Raw genomic sequence first — 15,257 nt, forward strand, 5'->3', positions numbered from 1 at the left:
CCTAAATGAATTCCATTAGTCACATGGTAAAACCTCCCTCAGGACCTCTGTGCTTCTGAAGAATGGGCCTTTCATTTACCCTCTGTGGCTTTTTAAACTGATGACTCACCTGTACTTAATATGCTCCATGTTTAGAATCTCAAACTGAGGTCACCCTGAGAGTGACTGCCCAGTGAAACCTTACACCACCAAAATGGCCAGCGTGCTGAGAATGGTATGTCTCTGCTAAGTTTAGGAGGCAATGAAGATACAGGTTGCCTTTTCTGATTAAAATCAGGGATAGATCTGAGTCTTTGTTAAACACAGTGCTTCAGGATCTCATGGGTCCAGCAGGGTTGTCAATATTTTAACAAAGAACTTCGCTGTCTGATTTTCATTGTTTCAAGCAGAGTACTTCTGTGCTCCTAATAGAATCAGAAAGTTGGCTTATCTTCAATGAGGATAATGGAGTCATTGACACTGTAGGAAAGAATTTAGAACTGTTGATTTAAAATATGCATATTAACAAAGAATAAAATATCTTTATTATTTTAAAGACTATGGGCACTGCAAAAATATTCTATACAGGTAATAGGAATGGATGGAAATTTCCTTTTAAGTAGCTATAACCTGAATTTTTCAGTGAAAATAGTCTTTATTACTTCCATGCACAAAACTATAGCTAAATATTCCAACTTACTTGTATAAGTATTTCCTAATTATTTGTGCATGTGCTTTCGTTACATGGAACCATTTTGAAAATTAGAGTTCATATAGGTGACTATACTTAGAAATATAAAGATCTGGATTGTGATGAATTTGTGGTTCTTGAATGATTTCCAGGAAAGATGCTGGGTAGAAATCTACACGTCAGGTCTGAAGCTTTGGAAGGTGGTGCAGTCTGGATCCATGTTTTATAAAGGAGCTCTCTATGGAGAATGAAATGTTCTGTATATGCCCTGTTCTATATGAGAGACACTAGTCGCAGACTGTAAACACCTGAAATATGGTTATTAAGGTGGAAGAACTGAATTTTTAATCTTCATGTTAATTTATTTAAGTTTGAATAGTCACAGATGACTAATGACCATCATATTGAATGCCAAAGATACAGAGAATCAAACACTACACTCATGTAAAGAGACAATCATCGAAGCTAAGTGATAGCAAATAAAAGAAAAAGGTAAGACCAAGGACAGACCCAGGGAGAGCATCTTTTTTTTTTTTTAAAGATTTATTTATTTTATTACAAAGTCAGATATACAGAGAGGAGGAGAGACAGAGAGAAAGATCTTCCGTCCAATGATTCACTCCCCATGTGAGCCACAACGGCGGGTGAGCGCCCATCCGAAGCTGGGAACCAGGAACTTCTTTCCAGGTCTCCCACCTGGGTGCAGGGTCCCAAAGCTTTGGGCCGTCCTCGGCTGCTTTCCCAGGCCACAAGCAGGGAGCCGGATGGGAAGTGGAGCTGCTGGGATTAGAACCGGCGCCCATATGGGATCCCGGGGCGTTCAAGGCGAGGACTTTAGCCGCGAGGCCACGCCGCCGGGCCGGGAGCATCTTTATATAACAGAAATGAGAGAAAGAGAGAGAAATACAGCCATTGAAGGAAAGAAGATACAATTAAAGAGGAAGGTAGATGAGAACCATGGTGTGCCGTGAACTTAAGGGAAGAGAGAATTTCAAGAAGATATTTAGAGTTTTTCATACTGCTGTGAAGCTCAGGATGAAAGCTGAGAGCAGGCCATTCATCATACTGGCATTTAGGAAGTGTGCTCCAAATGAAAGAGGAGGTTGATACCAGGGGGAAGATTTTGGTGTTTAGGCATTTAACATTTTTTTCTTTTATGAAAGGGGACATGTAAAGATTCATAGATGTTTAATAAAGCCTTCTTACGTGATCCCCACTCCTGCACTTCTTCTCATTCTCCGAGGGGCTTTGATGCTCTGTGTCACTAAGCAGGTTGAGCTCTTCTCCACTTCTTTGGATCCCCGGGTCTCTACTCATTCTGTTCCTTTTCTTGCCATTCGCTTCACAGATGGAAGGATACCTACTGTCAGGGTTAATTCTCTTTACCTGCTCCTACTTATTCACCCTTACTCCTCTGCCTGCTGTCTCTCCCGTACGCATGTGGTCCTTACCACCAGCTTGGTAACGGACATGTGAGCTTTTCATGTGAAGGGAGCTAGATAGTCAGCAAGGCTTCAGTCTCCCAGGGAATTTGGATGTATGATATGGGGGTTTTTTGGTTGTTTTTATTTTCCAAATCTCCCAATCATGTGTTTACTTTCTGTATTTTCCTTTCTGTATTTTCCAATTCTCACAGTAGTAAATGAATATCTTTTCCACATTGTTTGACTACTTTTAACAAGGTTTTTTTCTTGTCCATGTCTTTCACTTTAAACTATTTTAAGTTTCAAACTGTTTGAAGATAGAAATACTTAATAATGTGTCTATGAAATACTTAATAATAATGTCTATGAAATACTTAATAATGCATTTTAAAGATTGTAGCAGAACAGGTTAAACTCCACCTGCATGCCAGCATCCCATATCAGCATCTGGTTTCAGTCTTGGCTGTTCCATTTCCAGTCGAGCTCCTTGCTAATGTGCAGCACAAGATAGCCCAAGTGAACAGGCCGTTGCCATCCATCTGGGAGGCTCAGTGGACTTCCAGACTCCTGCCTTCATCAGTTTGGATCAGCTCCAGTCATTAATGCCATTTGGGAAGTGAACCGCAGATGGACATTCATTCTCTCTCTCTCTCTCTCTCTCTCTCTCTCTCTCTCCTTCCCTTCTTCCCTCCCTCCATTTCTCTTTTTCTTTCCCTCTCTCCCTTCCTATCTGTAACTTTATCTTTTAAATAAATAAGTACATAAATAATTAAATACATTTTTACAAAAATAAAATTACTTCATAGTTTCAACTGGCTAAACAAAAACAAAGAATGCATTGCTATTTAATTTTTTTTTTTCTGTAAGTTTTGTGTGCTAAAGAGAGAGGTTTGGCTTTGGCAGTACCATTAGTGACAATGTTGGAGAAGAGACTTTCCTTGAGGAAGTCAAGTCATGGTGAAAATTTGGCTTTGTTTTCTCTCCAGCACATGATTTTATTTATGTTCCCAGATGTCTTAGGCCAAAGTTACTGAAGTAGCTATCTGAGAAATCTGTCATATTGTCCTCATTGCTGGGTGGAATGAGGGGACTTCTGGAATTTCTTTGAAAATGCTTCAACCCTTTCCTCCTCAAAAAAAGTATATAAGGGAGTAGATTATATGGTTCTGCTTATTTATTGTGTATTTAAGGTTCTTCCATAATACAAACTTGGAAAGTAAATGAATGGCATGAAATGGAAAAGGGAAAATAATAATGTCTATATTGCCCATTTCTCCTTCTTATACAGCATAGGATGTTCCAGGGTCTTCATTATTATTATGTTCAAAATCATCACAATAAACTTAAAAGGTTGGACGAAAAGTAAACAGAAATTCAAGGGTTTAAGTAAACTTCCCCCAGAGCACTTCCTTTTAAGGTGTCCCATGCACTTCTGACCCCAAAGCCAACTTCATTTCTTTTAGTATACAATCTCAGAGACTGTGTTGTCACCCTGTTCCAATATTTTGATTTTAGAGAATTCTTTATGCCAATGCTAGAAAGTGAATGATTTTAAATCACATGAAATAAGCAAATGTACCCTAACAGCCTGTTATGTACCAAAAGTGCTGTTGCTTTACCAGCTCAAGGTAAAGAACAAATTCATTGGGAAAACGTTTTCCACAGACCAGGAGAAGCCTTTTTACTTAACAATAGGATTTCCTCCACATGAAACAAATTTTGGAGTTTACAAAACACCAAAACTTTTTTGGTCTCTAAATCGCAGTTTGAATGGATGGTTAGTTTTTCTTATTCTCAGTTGCATTTTGCTGTGTTTTTCATGCTTCCCCGTGGAATTTTAACAATGTGAACAACAGAAATCACTTGTAATTAACCCAGCTATGGCTTTTGCTAATGACGTTGTCAATTTGGTGGTTAAAACATTGGAAGTAAATTTTTATTTAACTTAGGTGCATTTTTCTTGTTTATGCTATTACTCCATATAAAACATTTATTGCAGCTGTTATGCATTTTTAAAGGTTTATTTATTTGACAAATGGTATTTCAAATGAGAGAGAAAGAGAACTTCCATCTTGTGATTCACTCCTCAAATGGCCAGGGTGGGATGGGCCAAGTTAAAGCCAGAAGCTTCTTCCGTGTCTCCCATGTAGGTGGCAGGACTAAAGCACTTGGGACATATTCTGCTACTTTTCCAGGTACTTTAGCAAGAAGCTGGATGGGTAATAGAGCAGCTAAGACTTGAAACCCAGTGCCTATATTGGAAGTCAGCATTGCAGGCAGTAGCTTAACCTAGTGTGTTACAATGCTTGAACCTATTATTACATGTTGTAAGAATAAAATGGAGATCAGTGTTGTGGTTGTACTAGGTAAAACCAGAGTCTGCAGTGTCAGCATCCCAAATAGGCAATAGTTCAAGTTCCAGCTATGGCTACCCCACTTAGGATCCAACTCCTTGCTAGTGTACCTGGAAGAGCAGTGGAAGATGGCCCAAGTGCTTGGGCTCCAGCTCCCACGTGGGAGACCTGGAAGAAACAAACTCCTGGTTCCTGACATGGCCATTATGGCCATTTGTTGAATGGATCAGTGGATAACGGCTCTCTCTTGTTCGTAACTAACTATACACTTCATATAAGTAAAATAAATACCTTTTTTTAAAGAATAAAATATAAATCAGTATGTTTGCCATATAGATCACAGTAAATTTGTTATTGCTCAAGTCAGTGAAATATCACAGTATTGGCACAATTCTCAAGGATTAGCACCTTGATGTAGTATACAGATGTTCAGATAAGATTTTTAAATTTTTTAAAGGATGGCCATATCTTAGCTACTTCCTGCTGGTGTTGGAAGATTTGCTGTTAGTCTTATGTGATCTGAAGCATCTTTGGCTTTTCCAGATGAAGTTATAAATGCAGACAAGGTGGTGGAATATTTTTCTGCACAAAGCTAACTGGTGGGACTTGAAATATACCTTCATAAGCGCCAAATGAACCACTCAAGGACCAGCTGTAAAGTGTGAAGGGCCTGGAGACTGATGTCATAGTGCTGTCAACACAGGCCTACAGTTATCCAAGCTGTCTGAATTTTAAAGTGAAGAAAGCAGGGCATTGTTGAGAATTTTTTTAAGTATTTGACTGTGATATTAGTGCAGAATGAAAATTAAGTAAAATCTGATCGCAGATGTTGTCACCTGGGTCTTGCAGCTAAGGTGTAATCCTGTCTGTGGAAACAGTCCTGTGTCTCCATAGCGTGTGTTTGCATTGGCAGGAAAGGACTGCTATGGGCCTTTGCAAGCAGCAGCCATTCATCTCTAGAACACTTATTTCGATGTTCAGCATTTCCTGAGTGAGTGCCTGAAAGGAAACCAGGAACAATGAGCATACATTTTAGCATACTTTCTGTTCTCCCACTGCCTTTTGCAAATAATAATAATAAAAGCAAATTGGCAAGCCCATGATTCTATGAAGATTAGCTATTTTATGAGGAAAATAAACAATACATGAAATATGTTTCTTAGCAGGTGTGATTGCACAGACTCAGAATCCATATTTGCATGATGTTTGAATAGGGTCACACTGTTTTTGGATCCTTAATGTGTCTCTTCTGAGGTGGCATGTACTACTACTGCTATCTTGGAATAATAACAAAGTTATATATTTTATTTGTGTGTGTATGTATGTTATTTGAAATATTCAACTGGCAAACTTTTCATCTTTAAACTGGAAACCAGCATAAGGTACATTGTTTTCCAGGATCATTAAAATGTACATGCCTTTTTCCTTAAAAGCATGTAAATTCCTGGGTTGCATTTACAAAGGGCCAGCATTTGCATGCTCATAAGATCTATGTTGCATACTGAGTCTGAGCCCTGACTATTTGGCAGCTTGGCAGTACTTGCATGGTTTGTTTATGGCGGAATATGTCAACCTGAGTGTCAACTATGCTGAGTACAAAGTAACTCGGCAGGGCCTTATATGGAAAACACACTGACACATCCTGGCTCGAAGACACTTCTCTGGTAACTAAAGAATGGAGCATGGAAAGCTCTGGACATTGGACTTCTTTCTCTCCAGATCTATCATTGCATAAGTTAGGAAGAATACAGATTTCCCCTTCATCACCCATGAGACAGAGTACAGGTACAGGTAGTGGTGAGACTTAACCTGTTCCTTTGAGGGTTAACATCTCTCACACTGTTGACCACCAGCTGCAGAGAAGGGAAATCAGCAGTCAGGCATTCTTATTATCTTATCTTACTCTTCTTATCTACTAGCAGTGGCAATTGGTTCAACGGACTTAAGGATAATTAACAGGCAATTGTGGAATTACAGCTAAACAGGAGAGGGCCTGTGGTCCAAAAGGAAGCCTCAGATAAACGGAGGGACATGATTTCTACTGCCACTGCTTCACTTTGGGAACCTCCTTGACTTCTTCATTTTTTAATACGAAAATCTCCCAACTGCTGTCACTCTACAGTTCATTCTGTACAGTACAACAAGAGGCAATTTTGTAAAAGTCTTTTTTTTTTTTTTTGGAGGTGGGGGTTAATATACTCACAGGGTCTCTATTGCTGTGAGAAGTTTTTCATAGCCTGTCCCTGATCACCACTCCAGTCTCATATTTTGCTGCATGTCCCCTTGACACCCCATAGTCTGAGGTCTTGTCATGCTTATCTATCTGCAGTAGCCTGAACACTTCCTGTCTTATATAGTGTTTGGAGCCTCTTCCTCTTGCAGATTATTCTCTTTTGTTACATATTTTTGCAAATGATTTGACAGAAAAGGTAGTAAAGGTCCACTTGTTCAATGTAGGCTAACAAGAGTGCATTGATTTTCTTCATTAATTTTGTCTCACTTTATTTCTAATGTGTCCTCATCAAATGGAAGTTATTAGGTGTAAGAAAGCAATTATTCTCACAGACACCTACTCTTTTTTTATTATTATTTATTATTTTTAATTCATTAATTACATTGTATTATGTGACAGTTTCATAGGTACTTGGGTTCTCTCCACCCCTCCCCAAACCCTCCCACCATGGTGGATTCCTCCACCTTGTTGCATAACCACAGTTCAAGTTCAGTTGAAATTCCCCTATTGCAAGCATATACCAAACATAGAGTCCAGCATCTTATTGTCCAGTCAAGTTCAACGGCAGGTATACCCTCTCTGGTCTGAAGACAGAGCCAGCAGAGTATCATCCCAGTCAATTAAAAGCTCCAACATACCATCAGCAAAAATTTACATCATTATGGAATTAATTGACATAGTAATGAGTAACCAATATGTTAAAAGTAAATGCGAGTTCTTATGGTGGGAGGGTTTGGGGAGGGGTGGGGAGAACCCAAGTATCTATGTAATTGTGTCACATAATACAATGTAATTACTGAAGTTAAATAATAAATATATAAAAAAAAAAAAAAAAGAAATAGAGGGTTCTGGTGGAATCCCAAAGCAGGAAAAGAGGCCATGCTTCTCAGGGCCAGAGAGGAAGGGGTTAGGAGACCCTCAAGGCTGACCAGCACCAGGCTGGCCTGGGTCTCCTAACCCCTTCCTCTCTAGGGTAAAAAAAAAAAAAAAAAAAAAAAGTAAATGCGAGTTCTTAACCACCTTCTGTGACCACCTCACTTACATTTCAATTTTAGTTTATACACAACAAATAACATACATAACATAACATGTTATACATAACATCATATCATCTTAAATTAAGGCAAACATGTGGTATTTAACCTTTTGGGATTGGCTCATTTCCCTTAGCATAATGGTTTCCAGTTTGGCCCATTTGGCCACAAAGAACTGCATTTTGTTTTTTTTAATAGCTGAGTAGTATTCCATGGAGTAGATGAACCATAGCTTTCTTATCCAATCCTCTGCTGATGGGCATTTTGGCTGCTTCCATGTTTTTGCAATTACTGATTGTGCTGCTATGAACATAGGAGTGCATGTTGGTTTCTCATAAAACAAGTGTTCTGGATATATTCCTAGGAGTGCTATTGCTGGATCATACGGTATGTTGATTTTGAGTTGTTTGAATGTTCTCCATACTGATTTCCATAGAGGCTGTACCAGCCTGCAGCCCCACCAGCAGTGGAGTAGGGTTCCCTTTTCCCCGCAACCTCGCCAACAAGTGTTGTTGGTGCTTTTATTCATGTGGGCCAGTCTTACTGGCGTTAGGTGGTACCTCATTGATATTTTAATTTGGATTTCCCTTATTGCCAGGGAACTTGAGCATTTTTTCGTATGTTTATTTGCCATTTGGGTTTGTTCCTTTGTGAAGTGACAGACACCTACTCTTAGGCTACTGCAGCACCATTATTTGTTGGGACTAGCTTGCATGTTCTGTCAAGGACTCAGCTACACTTCCATTCCGCCCAGGTGTTTCACAGATTATTATCTTTTGACAACGTGTTATTCTAGTATCTTTGGGAGTCCTATTGCAATCATGTGCCCAGCAACCATGGTGTAATGTTAAAGCAAGTAAATGAACAGAACCATGTTCAAAAATCAGGTAACAACGTGGAAATATAATTTGAGAGCAAAGTCTAATATTCTTGAAATTTTATGTTAAAATATTTTATTTAAATTTTTGAGTGTTTAATTCATACATATGGTCGAGACGTTAGAAAAGAGTATGATGTATGAATGCATGTTTTTTTACGTTGGTGTGTTTCAAACATCTGGAAGCATATTACATACACTTTTCTGGAACTAGCCTTTTTTCATGTCTTATACCTGCCTTGAAAATCTTTCTCTATTAGTACATTTGCTTTCTTTTTAATAACTGTACACTATATAGTGGTCACATTCCTAATAGAGCCTTCTATTGAATGCTATCTAAGCCATATTCAGTGTTTTGTTATTACAGTCAATGCTGCATGCATACATTAAGCTCAGGCAAATGTAAGTGCATCTCTCTTGGTTAAATTCCAAGAAAGGAAATTATATTAGTCAAAGGGCATTTAAATTTACAACATATTTTGATAAATTGTCATTTATAAGTCTTTTTTTCACACACTCTTGACAATAGTGTATGTTATCAATTACATTCCAGATTGTCCTACAGATTCTTTGCCAGTCTAAAAGGTGACGTGAGTATCCATTGGCTTTGCATTTACAAAGGGCCAGCATTTGTATGCTCTTTAATTTACATTACATTTATGAATAAAATTGGGCATCCTTTCAAATGTTTGCGAGATTTTTAAATTTCCTTTTCTGCAGCTAGCCTGCTCCTGTGCTTTGCTTATTTTTCTGTTGGATCATTGGTTTTTTACCATGAGCAAGCATTTAAAAAAATTTATCTATTTATTTATGTTTAAATATTTGTGTATTTTTATTGGAAAGTCAGATATACAGAGAGGAGGAGAGACAGATCTTCCGTCCAATGATTCACTCCCCAAGTGACCACAACAGCCAGTGCTGAGCCAGTCCATAGCCAGGAGCCAGGAACTTCCTCCAGGTCTCCCACATGGGTGCCGAGCCCCAATGCTTTAGGCTGTCCTCGACTGCTTTCCCAGGCCACAAGAAGAGAGCTGGATGGGAAGTGGAGCTGCCGGGATTAGAACCTGTGCCCAAAAGGGATCCTGGCTCATTCAAGGCAAGGACTTTAGCTGCTAGGCCACGCCGCCAGGCCCAGAAGATTTATTTGTTTTTATAGACAGGCAGATTTATAGAGAGAAGTAGAGACAGAAAGATCTTCTGACTGCTGGTTCTCTCCCCAAGTGGCTGCAGTGGCCAAAGATATGCTGAATCAATCTGAAGCCAGGAGCCAGGAGCTTCTTCTGGTTTTCCCATGCAGGAATAGGGTCCTAAGGTCTTGGGCCATCCTCCATTTCTTTACCAGGGCCACAGGCAAGGAGCTGGATGGAAAGTGGAGCAGCCAGGACACGAACTGGTGTCCAAATGGGATCCCAGTGCATATAAGGCAAGGGTTTAGCCACTGGGTCATTGCGCAGGGCCCCAAATTTTTTTTTATTCAAAAAAATGAGTTCTTAGCCTGTGATATCAGCTGTAAATCACAAAGATTTTTTTTTAATCAGTATTTTTATTTTGGTTTTGCTTGATAAATTTTTGTTTTGAAAAATTTATTATTACTATTATTATCCAGACATTAATCTTTTCTTTTATGACTTCTGCTATGAAACAAAATTAGATTATGATAAAATTATGAAAAATATCTTTCAGATTTTCTTCTAATACTTCCCCCCTCATTTTTCCCATTCAAATATTTAATCCATCTGGAAATCATCTTAGCTTAAGTAAAGTGAGTCATTTTTTACTCTCTTGTAGGCGTCTATTATACTAAGCCAGTGTGTATCAAGGAAACAAAAAGCATACTAGATATATTTTAAACAGAGAAGAGGTAATAAAAAGCTGAGGTAACCAGAGATGGTAATTGCAAGAAGCAACTGCTGCCTGCAGGCTAGGAAAACAAAGGAACATGAGATTACTAGAACACGGAACTTCAGAGATACCTCTGAAGGATCTAGATGTCTAAAAAACATAAATTGCAAAAACTTAGATTTTGTGTCACACAGTAAAATACAAATAAATTATTTCATAACTGAGAGACAGTAACTAAATATGAATTCAGCAGTTTATTTTCCTCAATGATTTAAAATGTCACTTTTATCCTGTAGTACAGTATTTTAGTTTTGTCTGGGTTTCTAGTTTCTTCCATGTACTTCTTAGTCTGGTCCATGCCCTGATGCCATCTTTTAATTGTCATAGTACTGTCATATGCTTTCATATGTGGAAGGGCCAATTCTTTCTCATTACAGTTTGTCTAAATTTTTCCATATACTTGTTATCTCATTTTCTTTTTTGCAAGACAAGTCTATTTATTTATCTGTATATTTATTTGTTTATTTTATTTTAAAGGTGGCCATTTGGTGCAATGACTAAGCTGCCACTTAGGATCCCCTTACTCTATGTGGGAGTACCTGGTTTCAAGTCCCAGCTTCCTGCTAATACACAATCTGAGAGACAGGAGGTCGTGATTCAAGTTGTCGGATTCACCTGGATTGAACTCCCACTTCCCAGGCATTTGAGGAGTGAATTAGGGGTTGAGAAATCTACCTCCCTACCCCCTCATTTATTTAAACAAAATGAAAGATGACTTTATTTGCATATTCTGTTCAAGGGATTTTTAAAAATCAGAGCCCATTTTTAAAATATTTGGGTTTATGTGATATTTTTCTTTTTGAAACATGAATTTTGCTGATTTATTTGAAAGTCAGAGTTAATGTATCAGCTGGTTTACTCACCAAATGGCAGTAACAGCCAGGGCTAGACAAGGTAGAGGCGTTATCTGGGTCGCCCACATCGGTATCAGGGGTCCATCTCCTGCTGCTTTTTCTCAAGCCATTAGCAGTGGACTAGATTGCAAGTAGAGCAGCTGGGGCATGAACTGTCATCCATAGATGTCAGGGTTGCAGGTAACAGCTTTATCCTCTGTACCACAACACTGGCCCCTTGGATCATTTTCACTGCTTATAGTAATACTAACCTCCATGTGGTAGGAGCTTAATTATTATTTGCAAGTTACATTTATTAAAATTTAAGCATCTAATTGTGCATTCAGAAAATTCTGTATGCACTCTAAACCACGGTTAACATTATTGTGATGACAGTGATTGGATATATAGAGAAAGTACAGAAAGAGCATTTGCCATGTCAGTTCTTTGTTTACTTCTCATCTTCTGAAATGATGTGAGCCTCAGGAAAATAAAAACAAAGTTGAATTGTGCTGGGTAATCCAGAAAAGAGATGATGGTGGTTAGACTAGGTTACTATCATTTTATGCAGCTTTTGTAAGACAGATGTATTTCATGGCAGGTTAAATGTGGAACATGTGAGAAAGGGATTAATTAGGCAAGATTGATTTAAAAGTGCTTTCCCTGAGTTAAAAGAAGATGAGGTTGGCATTTGCTCCCCAGCTGGGGAGCAAGCAACTGGAGACCAGAAATGTAGTTTGCACATGAAGAATGACAGACTTGGAACACAGTCAAGTACCGAGATCTCCAGTAGGCGTTTGGAGATGAGTCTTCAGTTCAAGGGATAAGACTAAGCTGGGATTATCATCTTAGGAGTCATCGTATAAAAATGTTCTGTAAAATTATAAAACCAGGTGATCAAGAAAGGTCTTGATCTGATGGAAAAGATAACAGTGAGTTTGCTTGTTGATGAATGTGAGCTGGAATGAAGGGGAACATTGATGATGTCTTGTAGTCAAGAAAGGATAAGATCTAGTAGACAAGGGGTGAAATTGCCATTAACCAGAAACACTAGCAAATAACAGAAGAGTCATTCCAGGTGAAGATAGAGCAGGTCTACAGATTGGAGGAGAATGTAGAAATTCTTCCCTAGATATTTCAACTATCTTGACAAGGAGTTGACAAAGGCAAAGCTATATCAAAGATTTCATAAAGGAGGAGAAGAAGTGAAATAGTAGTACATTAGAGTGCGTTGAGGAATAAGCTCATTTCTTGGTAACATGCATAGCCCAGTTAAGGCTAATAACCATGGATTTAGAGATTACTTGGCATGATGTGTTTTTCTCTAGTTATAGGTACAAATATTAGAAATGGGGAGTCAGATATAACCAAAGACAGTTTGATCAATCAAGTGAGAGTGTGAAAGCTATAGAGAGGATAATAGCTGATATTATCTAATGATATGATCCTCACAACCAGGACATTTTAGACAGGAAAGGAGAGAAAATGATCCTGAAGCAGTGACGAGGAACAAGGACTTATATCCCAGCTTCAAGCCCACGAGTACAAAAGGGAGAAAAAAATATTCACTTCTGGGCTGTTGAGCAAGTTGTGTCCTCAAAAGAGGAGCATGATTCTTTTAGGAAAAATGGTTCTCAAGAGTGACTACAGTTGCTCAGGCCATAACCCAGATCAACTGAGCAACTTCTGGAGGCAGGAGGCAAGCATTGCTGTTCTTCTTTCAAAGCTTCATATGATCTGAAAGTTCACCCAAATTTTAATCACTGCCTTAGACTGAAGAGGTGAAGGGAGCATTCTCTGAAAACTTTGTGAACTTAGAAGAACTGGTTTACAGTTGAACATGAGCTTCAGAGAGCATATGGAAGAGTTTCAGGAGATTAGGGTAGGTGAGATACAGGTCTAGATAAGATGATGACTGAGCCAAATACAGATTTAAGTATAAAGGATGAGAGAGATGAGTTTTCCCTAGGTTTCGCTGGTGGTGCCAAAAGTACCAAATGCCTCCACTTTGAAACAGCTGTAGTATAAGGCGTGTATGGTAGTGTCCTTCATTTATGGGTTTGGTGAATCATTCACAGGTGGGGCTAGGAGAGCAATGCCACATACCTCAGAAACAGATGCTTCAAATAGTTTTGTTGCAGTTAAGTCATCTTTGGATGAGAGCCTTCAGAATTGATCCTCATAAATGTGACACCATTCATGAGGCAGCCGCAAGGACTTAAGCTACGGCAGTTAGGACCATACTGCTGTAGCTTCTGGGTATCTTGCTAAACTAGCTCTAAGGAGTAAGCATGTGTGAAGTCACTACATACTTATTGGCCTTGAAAATAAGTGGAGAATTTTGACAGAAACCTAGGGATATTCACATAATATTATTTAATAAGATTGGCCGCTGTTGAACATGAAATGAATTCAGCATTGAGAAATCTGGCAGCTCTCATTGGCTGATCTCATCCACCTGCCTCCTCTACTTAGTTATTTTCACCATGCTTTCAACTGACCACTCACTTGGGAAGATGACAAAGTGTGATGATGACAGGTCAGATAAGCTCCTAACCACAAAAACTCAGAAGATGTCAATGTATATCAGTTGTCTGAAACAGTAATGCTTGTCAACTTGGTAACTAGCAATGCGCAGTATGAGTTTGAAATAAGTTAGGGGACTCTTCAGCCATGTTCTCTTTAGTATAATCAAGAATGTCTGACTCAGAATGTTTTCAGCTATTTGTATAAATCTTAGACATTCTTGGTCATTTATCTAGAAAAATCATTGGAAGTATTATACCAGCCAATAAAGCAGAGATTTTTTGATACCAGACCCAGTATCATGCTACCAGAATAAGGCTTTAGACTATCATGAAAAAAAAAAAAAGCCTAAAGGGCTACAGGTAATGAGATTACAAAGCATAGCATGCTTAACAAGGGTGCCTCCCACTTTGAATGATGTTCTATAATTGAAAGTGGTTGTTGACAAGCTAGTAATAAAATGATATTTTCCAGTGTCTACCCTCAAGCAGACTGAGAAATCTGTCAGCCAGTTGCTGCATATGGGAAGAAAGAATGTTCTAAGTAAAACTTTATGTAGGCTCGGTTAAATTCTTGAGTGAAATGGTTTAAACTCAGTAACCACATTCCAACTGTATTTATATGAATGCATTAGGTAATGAGTACGTAGGTGAAATATCAATTACATTTTTAGGGCTTTGGTTGTATAGTCACAAATTGCCATTGACATGCATGCTAGCAGTTTTTTAAGTGTGTCCAATATCATGCAAGTACATATTAAAGTGTTATTTCACAAGGATTGCTCATATCCAATGATAAAATTAGTTAGCATATAAATTCTGACTTTAGACTGTTTTGATGTACTTATTAGTAGCTTGGCATATAGTGAGATCTCTGGTATGAGAATAAGGAGATCTGGCTTCTAATAAATAACTTACAACAGGTTAATTGTATTATTTGGGTCATATATTGAAATTTCTGAGCCTCTATTTCCTTACTGTAAATTAAGATATGAAAAGTCATCCGTACTCTTCATTCCTATGATTCTATAAATCATGTGACCTGCTAAGGAGTGCAGCCATTTAGGTTGGTCAAAAACTGGGAAGTGAACAGTTCCCAATGCTGTCTCAAAGCTCAAGAACTTTCTTCCCATCTTACCTTACCTTACGAATGTGGCCTGGTGAACAATTAGATGTGTGAATTGCATTTGCAAATCTCAATCTGTTAAATTGCAAAACAATGTGAGCATAAGATTTATTTCTTACTGTTATGACACTCACCACAATAACTAGCCAAATATCTTTCACATACCCGTAAAATGAACAAATGAGTAATTTGGCAAATTGAATAAAGAAAGGGAGGTCCGGGGCATGGGTGGATGGGAGGGTAGAGAGTGGAGGAAAAGGGAAGGAAAACAGAGTTAGC

General features: G+C 38.5%; 1 protein-coding gene across 7 annotated transcripts in view; it reads left to right on the top strand.

Annotated features, from left to right (window-relative positions):
- Positions 1–15,257, top strand: part of FILIP1 (filamin A interacting protein 1) — a 284,939-nt gene that overhangs the window by 180,158 nt on the left and 89,524 nt on the right. The window lies entirely within an intron of this gene.

Source organism: Ochotona princeps, chromosome 1 (assembly GCF_030435755.1).
Source record: "Ochotona princeps isolate mOchPri1 chromosome 1, mOchPri1.hap1, whole genome shotgun sequence".
Taxonomy (NCBI): domain Eukaryota; kingdom Metazoa; phylum Chordata; class Mammalia; order Lagomorpha; family Ochotonidae; genus Ochotona; species Ochotona princeps.